Below are 15,148 nucleotides of genomic sequence, written 5' to 3'. Positions count from 1 at the left end.
ACTTAATGCTTCACAATGATTTAGTCCAGCTCCAGACAAGATGTACCCATTTAGTTGCAGTCCTCCATGGACCTTACTCCAGTCCAACTCCACTCACTTATATTACCCCATTGACTCTGTATATCTTTGATTGTATGATTCTAGGTCTGGGTAGAGTGGACAGACTGTATGATCTAAGCTTACCCATATGATCATAAGCCTAGATCTTGGGAACACAATGACATTTTCTTTTTTTTTTTTTTTTTTTTTTGAGACGGAGTCTCGCTGTGTCTCCCAGGCTGGAGTGCAGTGGCGTGATCTCGGCTCACTGCAAGCTCCGCCTCCCGGGTTCATGCCATTCTCCCGCCTCAGCCTCCCGAGTAGCTGAGACTACAGGCGCCCGCCACCACGCCCGGCTAGTTTTTTGTATTTTTAGTAGAGACGGGGTTTCACCGTGTTAGCCAGGATAGTCTCGATCTCCTGACCTCGTGATCCACCCGCCTCGGCCTCCCAAAGTGCTGGGATTACAGGCTTGAGCCACCGCGCCCGGCCCACAATGACATTTTCAAAAGAAAATAAAATAAGCACTTATGGAGGCTGCCTTGCCTTTCAGATAACCTCTTGAAATCAACCCAATAGTCCCATAGGCAGCTTTTTTCTTTTCCTATAGTAACATAGAAATGGACCCTTCTGGTCTTAAAGCTTGAAACTTACATTTGTTTTTATCTGAGTTTCTTCATAAGGAAAGGCCCCTCAGGCCTTTCAAAAAGTGTCAAAGAACAGAAACTCATCATATAACCGTATCCAGCCAATGGGATGCCAGACCCCTCATTCATCAAGATTGCCTCAAGACCCCTCCCTAGTTCCTGTTTTCCCATGCATAGTTACATTTCTTCCCTGCTGTAGAAACCTTTACTTTTAGTTGTTCAGGGAGATGGGTTTGAAACTGATCTCCCATTTCCTTGGCTGCAGCACTCCATGAAAGCCTTCTTTGGCAATACTCATTGTGTCAGTCATTGGTTTTCTGCGCCAGGGAACAGCAGGACCTAGATCGAATCCCTGGCATTTCAGGTACACTCTTGCCTCAGTCCCAGAGGTGGTCCCCTGCGTGCCATATCTCTGCAGAGTGATTTTTTCCTCTCATCTGACCCACCATAGTTCTTCTCTTTCTTCAACAAACAGTTATTGAACGATTATTTACCAAGTTCATTCCTAGAAAATAAACAACACAATGGAAACTTCAGGGGTTTCAGGGTTTTAAGAGGTGAGCCAGTGGAGGGATCATGTCTGTGAAGAGCTTCCTTGTACTGATCTCTCCCCAGAGATTCTGATTTAATTGGCCTGATGTGGAGTAGGCTGCTTACACTTGTTCCCCATCGCAGGTAATTATAATCTGCAGCCACGGTAGAGAATCATTGTGGTTCTCAAGAGTGGTCTTCAGACCAGCAGCAACAGCGTCTCCTGATAACTTGTTAGAAATGGAGATTCTCAGGCCCCACCCGAGACCTACTGAATCAGAAGCTCTGTGCAGCAGGGGGAAATAAAAAACAGTGCTATATGTTGTCAGAGACCTTGCAGGTGATTCTGATGAACACTCAAGTTTGAGGATTATTGAGCTAGGGAAATTGGTTCTGTATTGAGATACTGAAGAAGACTTCCAAGTACCCTCTCTGATACCATTTTCTCCGTCATAATCCTAATCTTATTCCTTACTATTTTAATGATCTCTTTAGAACATAATTTATTTCGTCTTTTTCTCCCTCCTGTTTATTTCCATACCATATATATATTAAGGGCTTGCAGGATGCCAGCTCAATTCAATCCCAACTCACCCAATCTTGTCATAGGCATGTTATGGGATTGTGATTACTGAAGGCTGAGAAGGGTAGGGGAGAGGAAAAGATAGAATGAAGCTGGTTAAAAGACACACAATTACAGCTAGATACGGCGAAAAAGCTTTAGTGTTCTATAGCACTATAGGGTGACTATGGTTAACAATAATTTATTGTATATTTTCAGAGAGCTAGAAGAGAGGATTTTAAATGTTCCCAGTGCAAAACAATGATAAATATTTCAGGTGATAGAAAGGCTAATTATCCTGATTTGATTGTTACACATGGTGTGTATCAAAATACTACTCTGTAGCCCATAAATATGTACAATGATTATATGTCAATTAAAAATATGTTTAAAAGAAAGCTCAAAAAAGTGAAAGTACAAGACAGAGTTCCTGGAGCCCTTGAGGAGTTAGGAAATGGAAACCAGGGCACCGTCACAGGCAATGTGCTGGTAGGCACTGCAGGAGCTCCAGGGAAGAATGGAAACTATATGGGAAATATGGGAAAAGCAATCCTGAACAGCTTCAAGGAGCAAGGCAAACTTGAGCTGAGCCTTCAAGCATGGGTAGAATTTGGACTTAAGGAAGGACAGAGGGCATATTAAAAGCAAAGAAGCTCTTTATGACTACCAATGAAGACATTAGCCTGACCACAGAGGAGGAGACAGAGCTGAGAGATGGATCAGCCTCCCCCATGGAGAACTCTGAGATATCTCATAGCTCATTGACATCTCAGAATACAGGTCAAAAAGGTAGATTTTTATTTCACTTACTGTAAGTGTGAGTTAGAGCAAATAGGCTCCTGATGGTTAGCTGGGCTGGCTACTTTAGCCTTGTAGGAGGCAGTGTACTACAATGGCAGTAGACGTTTGGGAGTCAGGTGTATAACTTTGGCTTCACTACCTACTGGATGTGAGGCTTAACCTCTCTGAGTTTCAGTTTCCTCTTCTGTACAGTAGGGTTAATACATTTTTCCCTAGGTCATTTCTAACTTTTATATAAACTCACAAATGTAAAAGAAAAAACTATATGGTAGGATATCTCTAGGCAAATCAATGTATGTTATGGTCCCTCTTGCCCTCCTTTGACTAAATGGAATCAATTATTGCATTGGATAAGAAGGGAAGCAGTTCTGGTTAAGAGTGAACATTGTGAATTTGGAGGACGTGTGCTGGACCTCAGCCCTACCTCTAACACATTGGGTAACCTTGGCCACACAACGTGACCTCCCAGAACTCCAATTCCCTCTGTCATAATCTGGAATAATGATATCAATCAAGTGAAGCGGCTACCACAGGGTCTGGAACATAGTAAGCCCTCAATAGGTTCTAGCAATTATTTAAAAAGGAAAGGCTGTCTGCTTACAAGATACAGTGCAATCAGGTGATCTCAGAAGGGGGTTTGTGCCTCTCTATGAAGGAAGTCTCATTGTGGACATCTGGGAGCAGGTTAAGTTCTTCAACTCTGCTTCCTTCACCTCTTTCAAAGCACCCCTCCCGCATTCTTCCCGTTAGAAACTCTGCAATCTGTTTTTCAGAAGAGCAGTCAATTATTGATTCAATATTAGAAATGCTGCTCAGACTACATAATGGCTGACCTGGGAATATCTCTTTCAGTTAAATTAACACCTACAAAAGGCTCTAGGCTTGCCACCAAACCACTTTAATTTTCTTCCTAACACCCAGGTCTGTGAGAAAGGAAAATGGTCAGAAGTCAAAAGAGAAATCTCATCTCCAAAGTGTCCCCTCTTTCCACCCACCCCCAAATCCCTCCTATAGCCCCAATCCTCATTTTGATTATATCCAAAACCTTAAATGGAAGAATCCAATTAGCAGTCACATTTTACAGCTAATTTACAAATCTCTTAAAAGTTCCAAGTTTAGCTTTCACATTGTTCCTTGTATACCATAAAAATAAAGGCACTGAGAAGCCTTTGGGTCCTTGCTCTGCTGAAGCACTTCCTTTCCATATTTTTTGCTTCTCATTTTACCTCTGATTACTTTACACGAAGCTGCAGCTCTCAGGACGACTGCACACCCACTGTAAACCTCTATTATTGATCATGTACTTACATGGTTGGTGGCGTTTTATGTAAGAGGAATAAATGATATAGTTGTTTCTATCCATTAAACTATACTGTTATCAAGGGATTGAGAAACTGCCCTGAACATGGCAATTATTTTCGGAGGTTCTGTAATGTTTAAATATAACTGCCTAGTAATCTTATATTTACTGTGTGGTGGCAAAGTACAGCTAGCTTCATGTTTGCACCTTATAAAACGTGAGGACATTTAGCGTGCCTAATTCTCTGTTGTCTTCCTTCTCCTGGCCTTTCTCTTTCCCCAATGCTATATCCCCAGGCATGGGACTATGAGACTTCTAGATACTTCCCAAGTACTGTAATTTTTTTCCCATACTAACTCATCCTTGGAGATCAGTAATTTCCTACTTAGTATGATGTGGGGCTTCCCAGACTCTGGCCATGGGGAAAGGAGAGCTGGGGTCTCTGAGGCACAAAAGACTTTGCATGATTAGTAGAGCTCTGAGAATCAAGGAAATATGCCTGACGAGCAAACAACCCAGCCCAGAGGAAACTTAATTATAGTTGAGGGAAACCAGTCCTTCCTTAGTGGCAGTCGCCTCTGCCCACGTGCTTGCACATGCGTGTGCACACGCAAGCACGAGCAAACTCTCATGCATCGTCCATATGTGAATTCTTTTTGGAAGCTCATTTGCTTCCTCTCACTTCCTCCCCTTACTGGGTCCTAACACTGGCACATTTAAACCCTATCCTTTCTATCTTCAGCTCCCCAGACAAGCCTAATCTGACCTTGCTTTAATTTTTTAAGCCACTGGTGGAGAAAACCTTGAAACTTTTCAAGACCAAATATAACCAAATGATCCAAATAAAATAACTGGGAGCTTGCTAAAATGAGGCCAGGAGCCTTTTAAACTTTTTACTAAAGTAGGATAGAGCCTGGGATTTTTAGACGTTTTCTGTTTCTCTTCGAAGGTGCCAAGAATTTGCATGTGAGGTTTTAAATGTGCTTCTACTACCGACTTGCAGGAAGAGATTTCTAGGCTTCCCATGCTACCTCTGATGATTGCAATATAGAATCCAAATGTTTGATTCTTTCTTTCTATAGGACTTGACTTTTCCAACCTGTGAAGGAGGAAAAAACGGAAATAATATCTTATTCTATTCCCATAAACAAGATATGCAAGGGGAGCCCAAAAGATTTGGTTTGGCTTAGGAGAAAGTCAGCTTAGGCTTCAGTGCATTTTAGAGCATCCTAAGGGTGCAGTCTTGTGCCTGCTTTTCCTCATTTGAGATTCAGGGTGTTCTGCCTGGCTGGCTTTCCAGCCCCTGGGAGGCCATGTGCTGCTGTTGGCCCACAGTTAGAGCACACGTACCTTCATTAGCCACATCTTTGTTCCCCTTTGTGCTTCTCTTCCTCCAACTTAGTAGAAAGCAGCTTTGCAATTTGCTTCTGTTTTTCATGTGCTGACTTAGAGGAGCAGGACAGGGTCTTGGGTAAGCATATGGACTCTGGAGTCAGCTGCAGGGGTTCCCGATCCTGCTCCTTTTTTTGTTTTTTTTTTTTTTTTTTTTTTTTGAGACGGAGTCTAACTTCACTCTGTCTGCCAGTCTGGAGTGCAGTGGTGTGATCTTGGCTCACGCAACCTCTGCCTCCCGGGTTCAAGCAATTCACTTGCCTCAGTCTCCCAAGCAGCTGGGATTACAGGTGCGCACCACCATGCCTGGCTAATTTTTGTATTTTCAGTAGAGACAGGGTTTTGCCATGTTGGCCAGGCTGGTTTCAAACTCCTGACCTCAGGCTCCTTTCTTTATTGAACATTTTATTGTAGAAAAGCCCCTTATCCTCTCTGTGTCTCAGCTTTCCCATCTGAATGTTGACGGTCCTGAAAGCAGTGACTTCTAAGGGCCATTACTTGTGTGAGTTGATTGAATCAGCATGGGAAAGGCTCAGAACACCACTTGCTCTGATTCCCGGAAGTCTTTTTTAGACTGTCCTTTGCTCACCATGTCTAGATGGATTCTATCTCCACTTATCCATGTTTTTGATCTTGGTGACAGCCTCTCTTCGTAAGCCTTGTCTTCTATGTGCTAAAACGATTGATTGAATCATAACAATGACAAGCAAAAAAGCAGTGAAGCCTTCTCCCTTAGAATTGGGGAGGTGCAGGGGCCAAGCGAAGTGGTCACTTGCTTGCATTTTTCATATTATTGTGATCTTACGTGGATGTGGGTTGGTTTTTCAGAGTTGCCTTTCCTAGATACTACTTGGTTTCCTTTTTTTTTTTCTCCCTTTATGCAACCCCACCCCCCAAGGAGCTTCTTACCATGAAGCTCCATGACAGTAGGGCAGACCTCAAAACACATGCTTTTGTTCAACAAACCCCCCCCCCACTTTTATTTTTGCTTTCATAAAGTCTATGAACATTTTCCAGGAGAATCCACCCACCCTGGTAGAGACCCTCAAGGGACCAGGAGCACAGGATCCAAGGATAGGGCAGGAAAATTTCACCTCAATCCCTCTCCCAAAGTTCCCTATTTCTCTTGCCCTCTATTCTAACTGTAGGCCTGCTGAGGCTCCAGGGGTGGGATACTGCACTTAAAGCCTTTAAACCCATCAAGATTAAGGTCATTTTTTTTTTTTTTTTTTTTTTTTTTGCTGGTCAGCTGAATTTTTCTCATTCTGTCTATGGGGTGGAGGTGGGGGAAAGAGGCTGTTTTCTAAAGGAGTGAAGGAATAAAAGAACAAGGGTGGGTATGAGAGAGTAAGGATAATTTCACTGTTGTCTCAGAGGGTTGAGTCTCAGGGCTGGTAAATTCTCAGATTCGACACTGCATTATGACATAGATCTGCTGTTATTTTTTCAGTCTCAGAGGAAACCTTGAGGAATCTCATTCCTGCAATTGTATTAAATTATCTGCCAATATTGTCTTTTCCACTCAAAGTACTTTCATTGAAACATTTGGCATGGGCTGCAGAAACAGCAAAATCTCTTTAAAAGCTATTGTTTCATTGAATGTTTGGTTTACCTTTTGGTTCCACAATAAAATAACTTAATAAATTAAGGGTGAGTGGAATTGTTACTATAGCAATCCCCATAGTAACATCAAAATGCCACACACACTCGTGCTGCAAGCCCTGGGCTTTCTCCTAGTCCTCCCACATTTCAAGTTCAGCTTCCCAGGTTAAGCTCTGATGGCTTAAGATGTAAGGATATTATATTAAATCCATTTTATTTCCATCTCCAAGAGTTAATAGACTCACAAAATACAAAGAATTTTTATCCACTTCTATCCTTTGCAGAAAAGTCAGAAGTGAATTTTCTATGAGCTTGGCAGTATGTACAAACTGCTTGCATTTGAGTTGCTCTTCCAATTTTAGGTCTGTCCTTAAAAACAATAACAACAATAATCCCAGTCAAGGCATGAATTGCTCTTTGTTGATTTCCATAGTCTTACATAACTTACATGGAGCAGGACTAGGAGAGGAAACATCTTCAGAATGCAGCACTGTGGGAACACACATGTTTTTAATCTCCTATTTTCCAGAAGATAGCCAGAAGGGATCCCCAAGAGGTCACTTGGAAAAGCCTTTTGCCACCTGGTAGAGTTATAAATCAATACTCTGATTAAGATTGCTGTTATTAGGTAGAATGAATGAGAGGCTACGGAAAAATTTAATGGGAGGCAAAAGCTGATATTGAACATCATGTCGTATCTTTATATAATAGGTGGTCATGCATACATGTTAATATGTATATCACTGTTTGTGCATATTTAGCACAAATTTATAAACCAGATGCTGAATATCAAATAGTAGATCTGTGTATCCTGTTTCTTAGCTCATTGTATCTTGAATATTAACGCTCTCACCCTAAAGGCAGAAACTACAATTGGAAAGCGACTGTGTTAAATTCAGAACCAGTGGGGCTATAAAGTTATGCAGCCTGGAAAACTGAGTGAGTTTATTTCCCAAGAAGAAAACTTTGCTAGATAGAGAGAAAGAAAATAAAAAAACAAATCACCAGCCATAAACAACAGGCAATTCATAAAAGAAGAAATATGATCATTAGTAAACATGTGAAAAACATCTAATGTTACTACTAAGCAAAGAAATAGAAATAAAAACAAGCGTAGTAGGATGTGGAGGGAGCTTCTATGGCTGCTCTGGAGTCAGCACTAGGCCCACAGCCAAAAACAACAGGTGCTAAGTGCTCGACATGTAAAAGAACAGCCAGACCCCAACCCCACATCATCATTATATAAGCAGAGGACTGGGAAGGAGGCATGAGGGACACGATCAACCCTGGGAGTGGTCAGGCAGTGTGGAACTGTTACTCACCCAAGGTCATTCCCTTTTCTCCCAATGGGCAAGGGAGAGGCTGCCTACTGTCCCCCAGCAGAGGAGCTTCACAGATAGTCACCCATTGAGGTTGAAGTTGCAGACTGGTATTCACTTTCCTGGCTAGAACTCCGCTTCTGGAGGAACAGGCTTTCTGATCTGCTGCTGTGCCTATCCAATTAAGGATGAGAAATGCAAGAAAGTTACAAGATGGGGTGGCCAAGGAGCAGCCTGCACTTCCACCAATGGGTATCCCCAAGGATGCACACATTTCTGGTGAGTCAAGAGGACACCAGAAACTGTAGCTAGTATTCACATGCTCAAAAAGCCTGCCCAATGGGTGAGATGATTCCAGTGATGGAGACTGAGAGGAGATATAGAGATTGAGATTAAGCCTGATTTCCCGGAGCAAGGAAGTGTGTCAATGGGAGCTCTAAAAGGCCAAAAAGACTACATCACTCCTTGGAAGAACTAGAACCTGAATGCCTGCCATGCAGAGATATCAATGTCTGGTTAGTCAAAATGAGAAAAGTACTAACACCCCACAGGAAAAATATTGCTATTGTGTCCCTATAAGTAGAATGTACTGGCCATATTCCCTCACACTCCCTTTCTCTGATACAATTGCTTCATGGATATAGCCACATTGAGTTGAGACTGCTCAACTAACCTGTCATATGATGATGAGGTATTGTTTGCCTACTGAGCGGTCATTAACTCTTTAAATACCTAGATTTGTGAGGATATAGTGAAGGAAGACACACCTGCTGGTTCAAGTGTACCTTGGTTCATCTGTTCTGGAGGGAATTTTGTCAATTATGTGTTTAAAACCTCTTAAAAGTTGGCATGCTATTTGATGTAGTGACTCCTCTTATATGAATATTCGCTAAAGATCTAATCAGAAAGAAGCACAAATATATTTAAACAAAAGGCATTCATTGCATCCTTATTTATAAGAGTAAAAAGAGGAAACCTGAATTTCAAGTTGGAAATGACTACATAAGTTGTGGTGTATCGAAATAGTAAAATACATACAACCATTAAAATTGTGCTTCAAAGACCATTTAATATTTTTGTGCAATGCTCATAGAGTGTTTAGTAAAAATCAAATAGAACAAAATCTGTCATACATAAAAAATAGAAAGGAAAAGTGAAAACATATCTAGTGGCAGAAAAAGTGTATATATCTGGAAATCCCAAAAAACTCATGGAAAAAGTACCACAAGTGGTAGAAGAATTTAGTAAAGTAGTAGATAGAAAAAAAATCATCATAAACAACCTTCATATACAAACTAAAAGTAGTTAGAGAATATATGGAAGATTTATTTAAGATAGTAGTAATGATAAACCTAAGCATAAAAAGAAACAAAAATTGTACAAAATCTATGTGAAGAAAGCTAAAAACACTCTTGAAGAATGTAAATGTTGACTTGAAGAAATGGAAAGTCATGCCACTTTTGTGGATAGACAACAGTCAGTTCTCCTTTAGTTAATTTATAAATGTAATGTCATTCAAAAATACCATTTAGAAGAAAAAATAAGCTACAGTAGTCAGGAATTCTTGTAAAAGAGGAGCAATGAGTTTGGGAGGGGTTGGCTATATCAGATATTAAATACATTATAAAACCTTTATAATTAATACAGAAGGATATACACACACCAATAGATAGATCAATGAATAGAAACTCCAGAAATAAACCCAATTGCCTAGGGAAATTTAATACACAATAAAGGTGACATTTCAAATTGGTGGTGAAAAGATGGACTTTTAAATAAGTGGTGTTGGGATAAGTGAATAGCCATATGGAAAAAGATAAAATTGGATCCATTTCTCACATTGTAAGCCAGGATAAATTCCAAAAGACTCGGAGATCTAAATGTGAAATAAATGAAACTATACATGTTTGAAGAGAAGACATGGATATTTTCCTCCAGTAGCTAGGATGAGGAAAACCTCATCCTACTTATCAAAATCCAGAAGCATTAAGGAAAAAGTTAAACTTGATGGCATTAAAAAAATACGTTTGCAAGAGAAAATACTCTAAGCAATGTAAAAAAATGACGAATGGGAAAAATTGCAACTTTTATCACAAAGGTTGAACATGCCTAATATATAAAGAGCTTCTAAAAATAGAGAAGAAAAAGACTGCAACTTGGTAGATAAATGGGCTAGGGAAATGAACAGACTGTTTCTTAAAAAAGAAAAGCAAATGGTTCCTAATTATAATATGCGCAGCCTTGTTCCTAATAAGAGAAAAGCAAAATATAATATCCTGACCATTTCTCACATACCAGATTGGCAAAAATCCAGAAGTTTGGAAAATATACTCAGTTGGCAAAGTTGTGGGAGAGCAGGCACTCTCTTACACTGCTAGTGGGAAGCAAAATGATACCACATCTGTGGAAGAGAATTTGGCAACATCTAGCCAACTTACATTTACTCACTTTCTAAGACTCTATCATAAGGACACACTGGCAGACGTGAAAAGAGAAATGCCGCCCAAATACATTCTATATTCACTGCAGCCCAATTGTAATAGTAAAAGATCAGAAATAAACCAAATATTCACCCAGAGGGACCTGTTTAAATAAACAATTGCTAAATCCACATGACAAAATACTATGCAGCTGTAAAGAGGATTTAAAAATCTCTACAAAACTGCATTGGAACAATCCCAAGGAAAAAAGCAAGGAGGAGAAAGTGTTTATGTTATAAAACCATTTATCAAAGAAAGGGGAAATGCTAATATATACACATATTTGAATAATTGTATTTAAGAAAATTAATGAGAGAATAAACTTTAAAAGGTATTTATCTATAAGGATGGTAAGCAAACAAGGTAGAGGTGGCTGGGTATGAGCTTGGCTTATCTGATTATATCTTGTTTTGTTAAAGGGACTTTTGGAAACTTAAAATATGTTTACACAATTATAGAAAAGTGTTTTTAAAAAGTGATCATTAAAAATCTAAAGCAAAAAAAAAAAAAAACTAGTTTTTGAGTTGATAGCCTAAATATACAAAAACGAATTATTTCAAATGATGTTAAAACTCGAGAATGTATTTGTTCATCCCTAGGGTGACACTGTTCAAGAACAAAAAGAACAGCAAAAGAATGCCAAACTGTTTTATGTAATTACGTTAGTGATGATAATATTGATACTGTTTTTCTGTGATTGTATTTTGTGTGCTTACAGGATAAAGTATCCTATTGACCAAATTATTGTTGCTGTATTTTATCTTAAAAATATTTTCCAGGTCTGTATGATAAAAAGTACTAGAAGTGGGAGAATGTCAACACAATAGCAATTGGTACTCTTAACACACAGATTGTGGTTTCTAAATATCATACTGAAATAAACAGAACACGATTTCATGTCTAGGGTAGAAAATAAACAATATGAATCTGGAACATTTTGCCATTCTGGAGAGCAATGATGCTATCAAGGATAATGGTCATGTTAAAAGGACTCAGGAGACAACTTTGAGAGATTCCTCTGGCCAAACACGGGGCAGTTGAGTATCACTAAGAATAATAGGTGCAACCATTGAAAACACACAAAAACATATTTACATCCATAAGTTCACAACGATATTGAAAACAAAAGAGAAGAAAACAAAAATTCATTGGAATCCCCCTTTGGAGGATTCTATGGAGTCGGTCCAATATTTTGAAAACTGAAAAATAAAAGGAGAGAATCAGCATTTATCTTGCTTTCCCATATGAAATTCATCTCAAAGTCATTAGATAGTTGATTACAATGTTTTCTTTTAAAGAAGCATTTAAATTATATATAAAAAAGAAATTATAAAATTAGAATATCACCATTTGGTAACCATTAATGGATTGGGCAATGATCATCAATGGTTATTAATATTACAAAAAAAGAGAAACAAGACATTATATGCCTGTCCATAAGAGTGCTACACAATACTTCCTATAAAGTGTTCCGGACAAAAATCAGAACTCACATAGGATCAAGACTCAGGGATTCTTCACTCGTTTGTGCTCCAAATGGCTTGGGCAGGCTAGTGAGTTCAGTTAAACCCCTTTTGATAATAATATTTCAAAGACATAAAATAAAACACAAAAGTTGTTAAGGGTATTAGTCCATTTCACACTGCTAAAAGGAATACTCAAAACTGAGTAATTTGTAAAAGGAAGAGGTTTAATTGACTCACAGTTCCGTCTGACTGGGGAGGTCTCAGGAAACTTACGATCATGACAGAAGGTGAGGAAGAAGCAAGTACCTTCTTCACAAGGTAGCAGGAAAGAGAGAGACAGAGAGAAGGAGGGACTACCATACACTATAAAACCATCAGATCTCGTGAGAACTCACTCAGTATCATGAAAACAGGATGGGGGAAACTGCCCCCATGATCCAATTGCCTCCCACCAGGTCACTCCCTCAACACCTGGGGATTATGGGGATTAAAATTCGAGATGAGATTTGGGTGAGAACACAGAGCCAAACCCTGTCAGTAACTAAACTCGATTATGTTAAATACAGTTACTTAAATAATAGAAAAAAAAAATGTGTGTGCATGTGTATGCACCCATATATATGATACACACATTCAGACAAACACACACAATATGTTGGGGCTTCTTCATCAACATATTCAATAATAAGATCTACAGGCAGGTCCAATAGCTGTAATAATTTTGAAGTCATGGTAAGATGAAACAATATTTAGGTATATCATGAAACAGCTGGAATATGATAGGAAAATAGGATTTCTATTGATGGCAAAGTCACATATGCTATTAAAATTACTGTTGTTTGTTGTCTAATATTTTAATTGAAGAGCATACTAAATTTTAGTTGCAAGTTAGTAAAAATACATATGTCATTTTTTCCCCAAGTGTGTCCCTGAATTATATTCACTAATTGTTTGCGGGCTGCAGACCACAGATTATTAGTTCTAACTGCAAACTTACAGGAAACACAGGGGACAGCAGAACATGTTAAATGATACCCTGATGATTTAATTTATCAAAATCCAAGCTGTGGGAAACTGTGACAGACAAATAATCTGGCTTCTTCAACAAATACATTGTAAGGGAAAACTAATGGATACAAAATCTTAGAGATTTAAACAGACTTAGGGAAATACAATCAATTGTAATCTAAGAACAGGATCTTGATACAAGCAAACACACTGTAAAAGATTACAAAACAATTGATAATATTTAAACACTAACTAGATATGAATAATACAACTACAATTTTGTTATTATTGTTGTTATTATTATTATTATTATTATTATTATTATTTTGAGACAGAGTCCTGCTCTCTTGCCCAGGCTGGAGTGCAGTGGCTCACTGCAACTTCTGCCTCCTGGGTTCAAGTAATCCTCCTGCCTCAGCCTCCTGAATAGCTGGGACTACAGGTGTACCACCACATCTGGCTAATGTTTGTATTTTCAGTAGGGACGGAGTTTCACCATGTTGACCAGGCTGGTCTGGAACTCCTGACCTCAGGTGATCTGCCCGCCTTGGCCTTCCAAAGTGCTGGAATTACAGTTGTGAGCCACCATGCCCAGCCTTAATTTTGTTAGTTTTTAAAAATTGTGATGGTGGTGTTTTAAAAGTGTCATTACATTTTAGAGACACACACTGAAATAGGTAATGATGAAATTATATAATGCTGGAGAACAGGGATAGGGTTCTAATTTTTTTATGTTGTTCTTTACATTTTTTGTGTTTTACAAATTTCCCACACTGATTGAGTAGTCTTTTAAAATCATCAAAATGGTTATACATATTAAAACATATGTGTGTGTGTATATATATGTGTATATGTGTGTGTATATATATATGCGTGTATATATATATACACACACACACACATATATATCTCAAAGGCATGAACGAAGGTCATAACAGTATATAATTTGAACTTTTGGTAACCTCCAGACATGCAACTAAATGTAGCAGGGAGAAGTGAGGGAACTCTTGAGAGAGAACTTAACCTAGTGGAAGATAGAATCAGAAAAAAAGCCTGGCTCTTGGAGAGAGAAGGTTTCCATGTGGAGACAGCATGAATGTTGTGACTCAGATTTGTATTTGTCTCTGACCCAACTCAGTATGGATCCATGTCTGAGTCCTGTAGGATGGAAGGTGATTAAGGAGAGTGGAAGTAAGATGAGGTGTAGGTAGGTGGCCTGAGAATTCCAGAGAACATGGCACCTACCATTTTGGACCCTCAAAGACTCCAGTGCTTCTACAGCTTTGGAATCTGTAAGGAAACTTGAGGGAGACAGCTGCAGGCTGTGAACTCTGGAGGATGCACTGTGAAAATTGCCAGAGAGGTGCAAGAAGAAATCAAGAGGAAGGCTCCATGTAGTAGCCAAGAAAACTTGTCTATGAGCGTATGCAAAATCTTGTCTGGGTGAGAACTTTGCAACAATTAGAGGTTTTGTAATTGAAGATGAGTGTGATGAGAGGTCTACAGATAAGATCTCATGGCAGATGAGAGGACTTGTGTGTGCTTTAATGCTCTTACGACATATAGGTTGTAACTCTTAATGCTGTAATTAATCTGTAAACTTATTGAATTACATAGAAAGTAGAAAATCCCTTCGTTTTAAATCAGCTAGGTCTGCCATAACAAAATTCCACAGACTGAGTAACTTAACAGAAATTTATTTCTCACAGCTCTGGAGGTGGAGAAGTCCAAGTGTCAGCCAACTTAGTTTCTGGTGTGGGCTGTCTTCTTAGCTTGTAGACAGCTGCGTTCTTGCTGTGTCTTCACGTTGCAGACAGAGAGAGCTCTGATGTTCATTCTTCTTCTTACAAGGAACCAGCCCTGTGAGATTGGGGTTCTACCATTATGACCTCATTTAACTTCAATTACCTCCTAAAAGATTATCTCCAAACACAGTCACATTAGGGGTTAGGGCTTTAACATGGGAATTTGGGAGAGACACAATTCAGTCCAAGTACTCTT

The 15,148-nt window shown here is 39.2% G+C and overlaps 1 long non-coding RNA gene across 1 annotated transcript in view; it reads right to left on the bottom strand.

Moving 5' to 3' along the window:
* LOC144336476 (uncharacterized) overlaps positions 1 to 15,148 on the bottom strand; it is a 180,870-nt gene that overhangs the window by 52,426 nt on the left and 113,296 nt on the right. The window lies entirely within an intron of this gene.

This window comes from Macaca mulatta, chromosome 18 (assembly GCF_049350105.2).
Source record: "Macaca mulatta isolate MMU2019108-1 chromosome 18, T2T-MMU8v2.0, whole genome shotgun sequence".
In the NCBI taxonomy this organism is placed as follows: domain Eukaryota; kingdom Metazoa; phylum Chordata; class Mammalia; order Primates; family Cercopithecidae; genus Macaca; species Macaca mulatta.
Note: the sequence above shows the minus strand (reverse complement) of the source record. Positions and strands in the feature narration are given on the sequence as shown.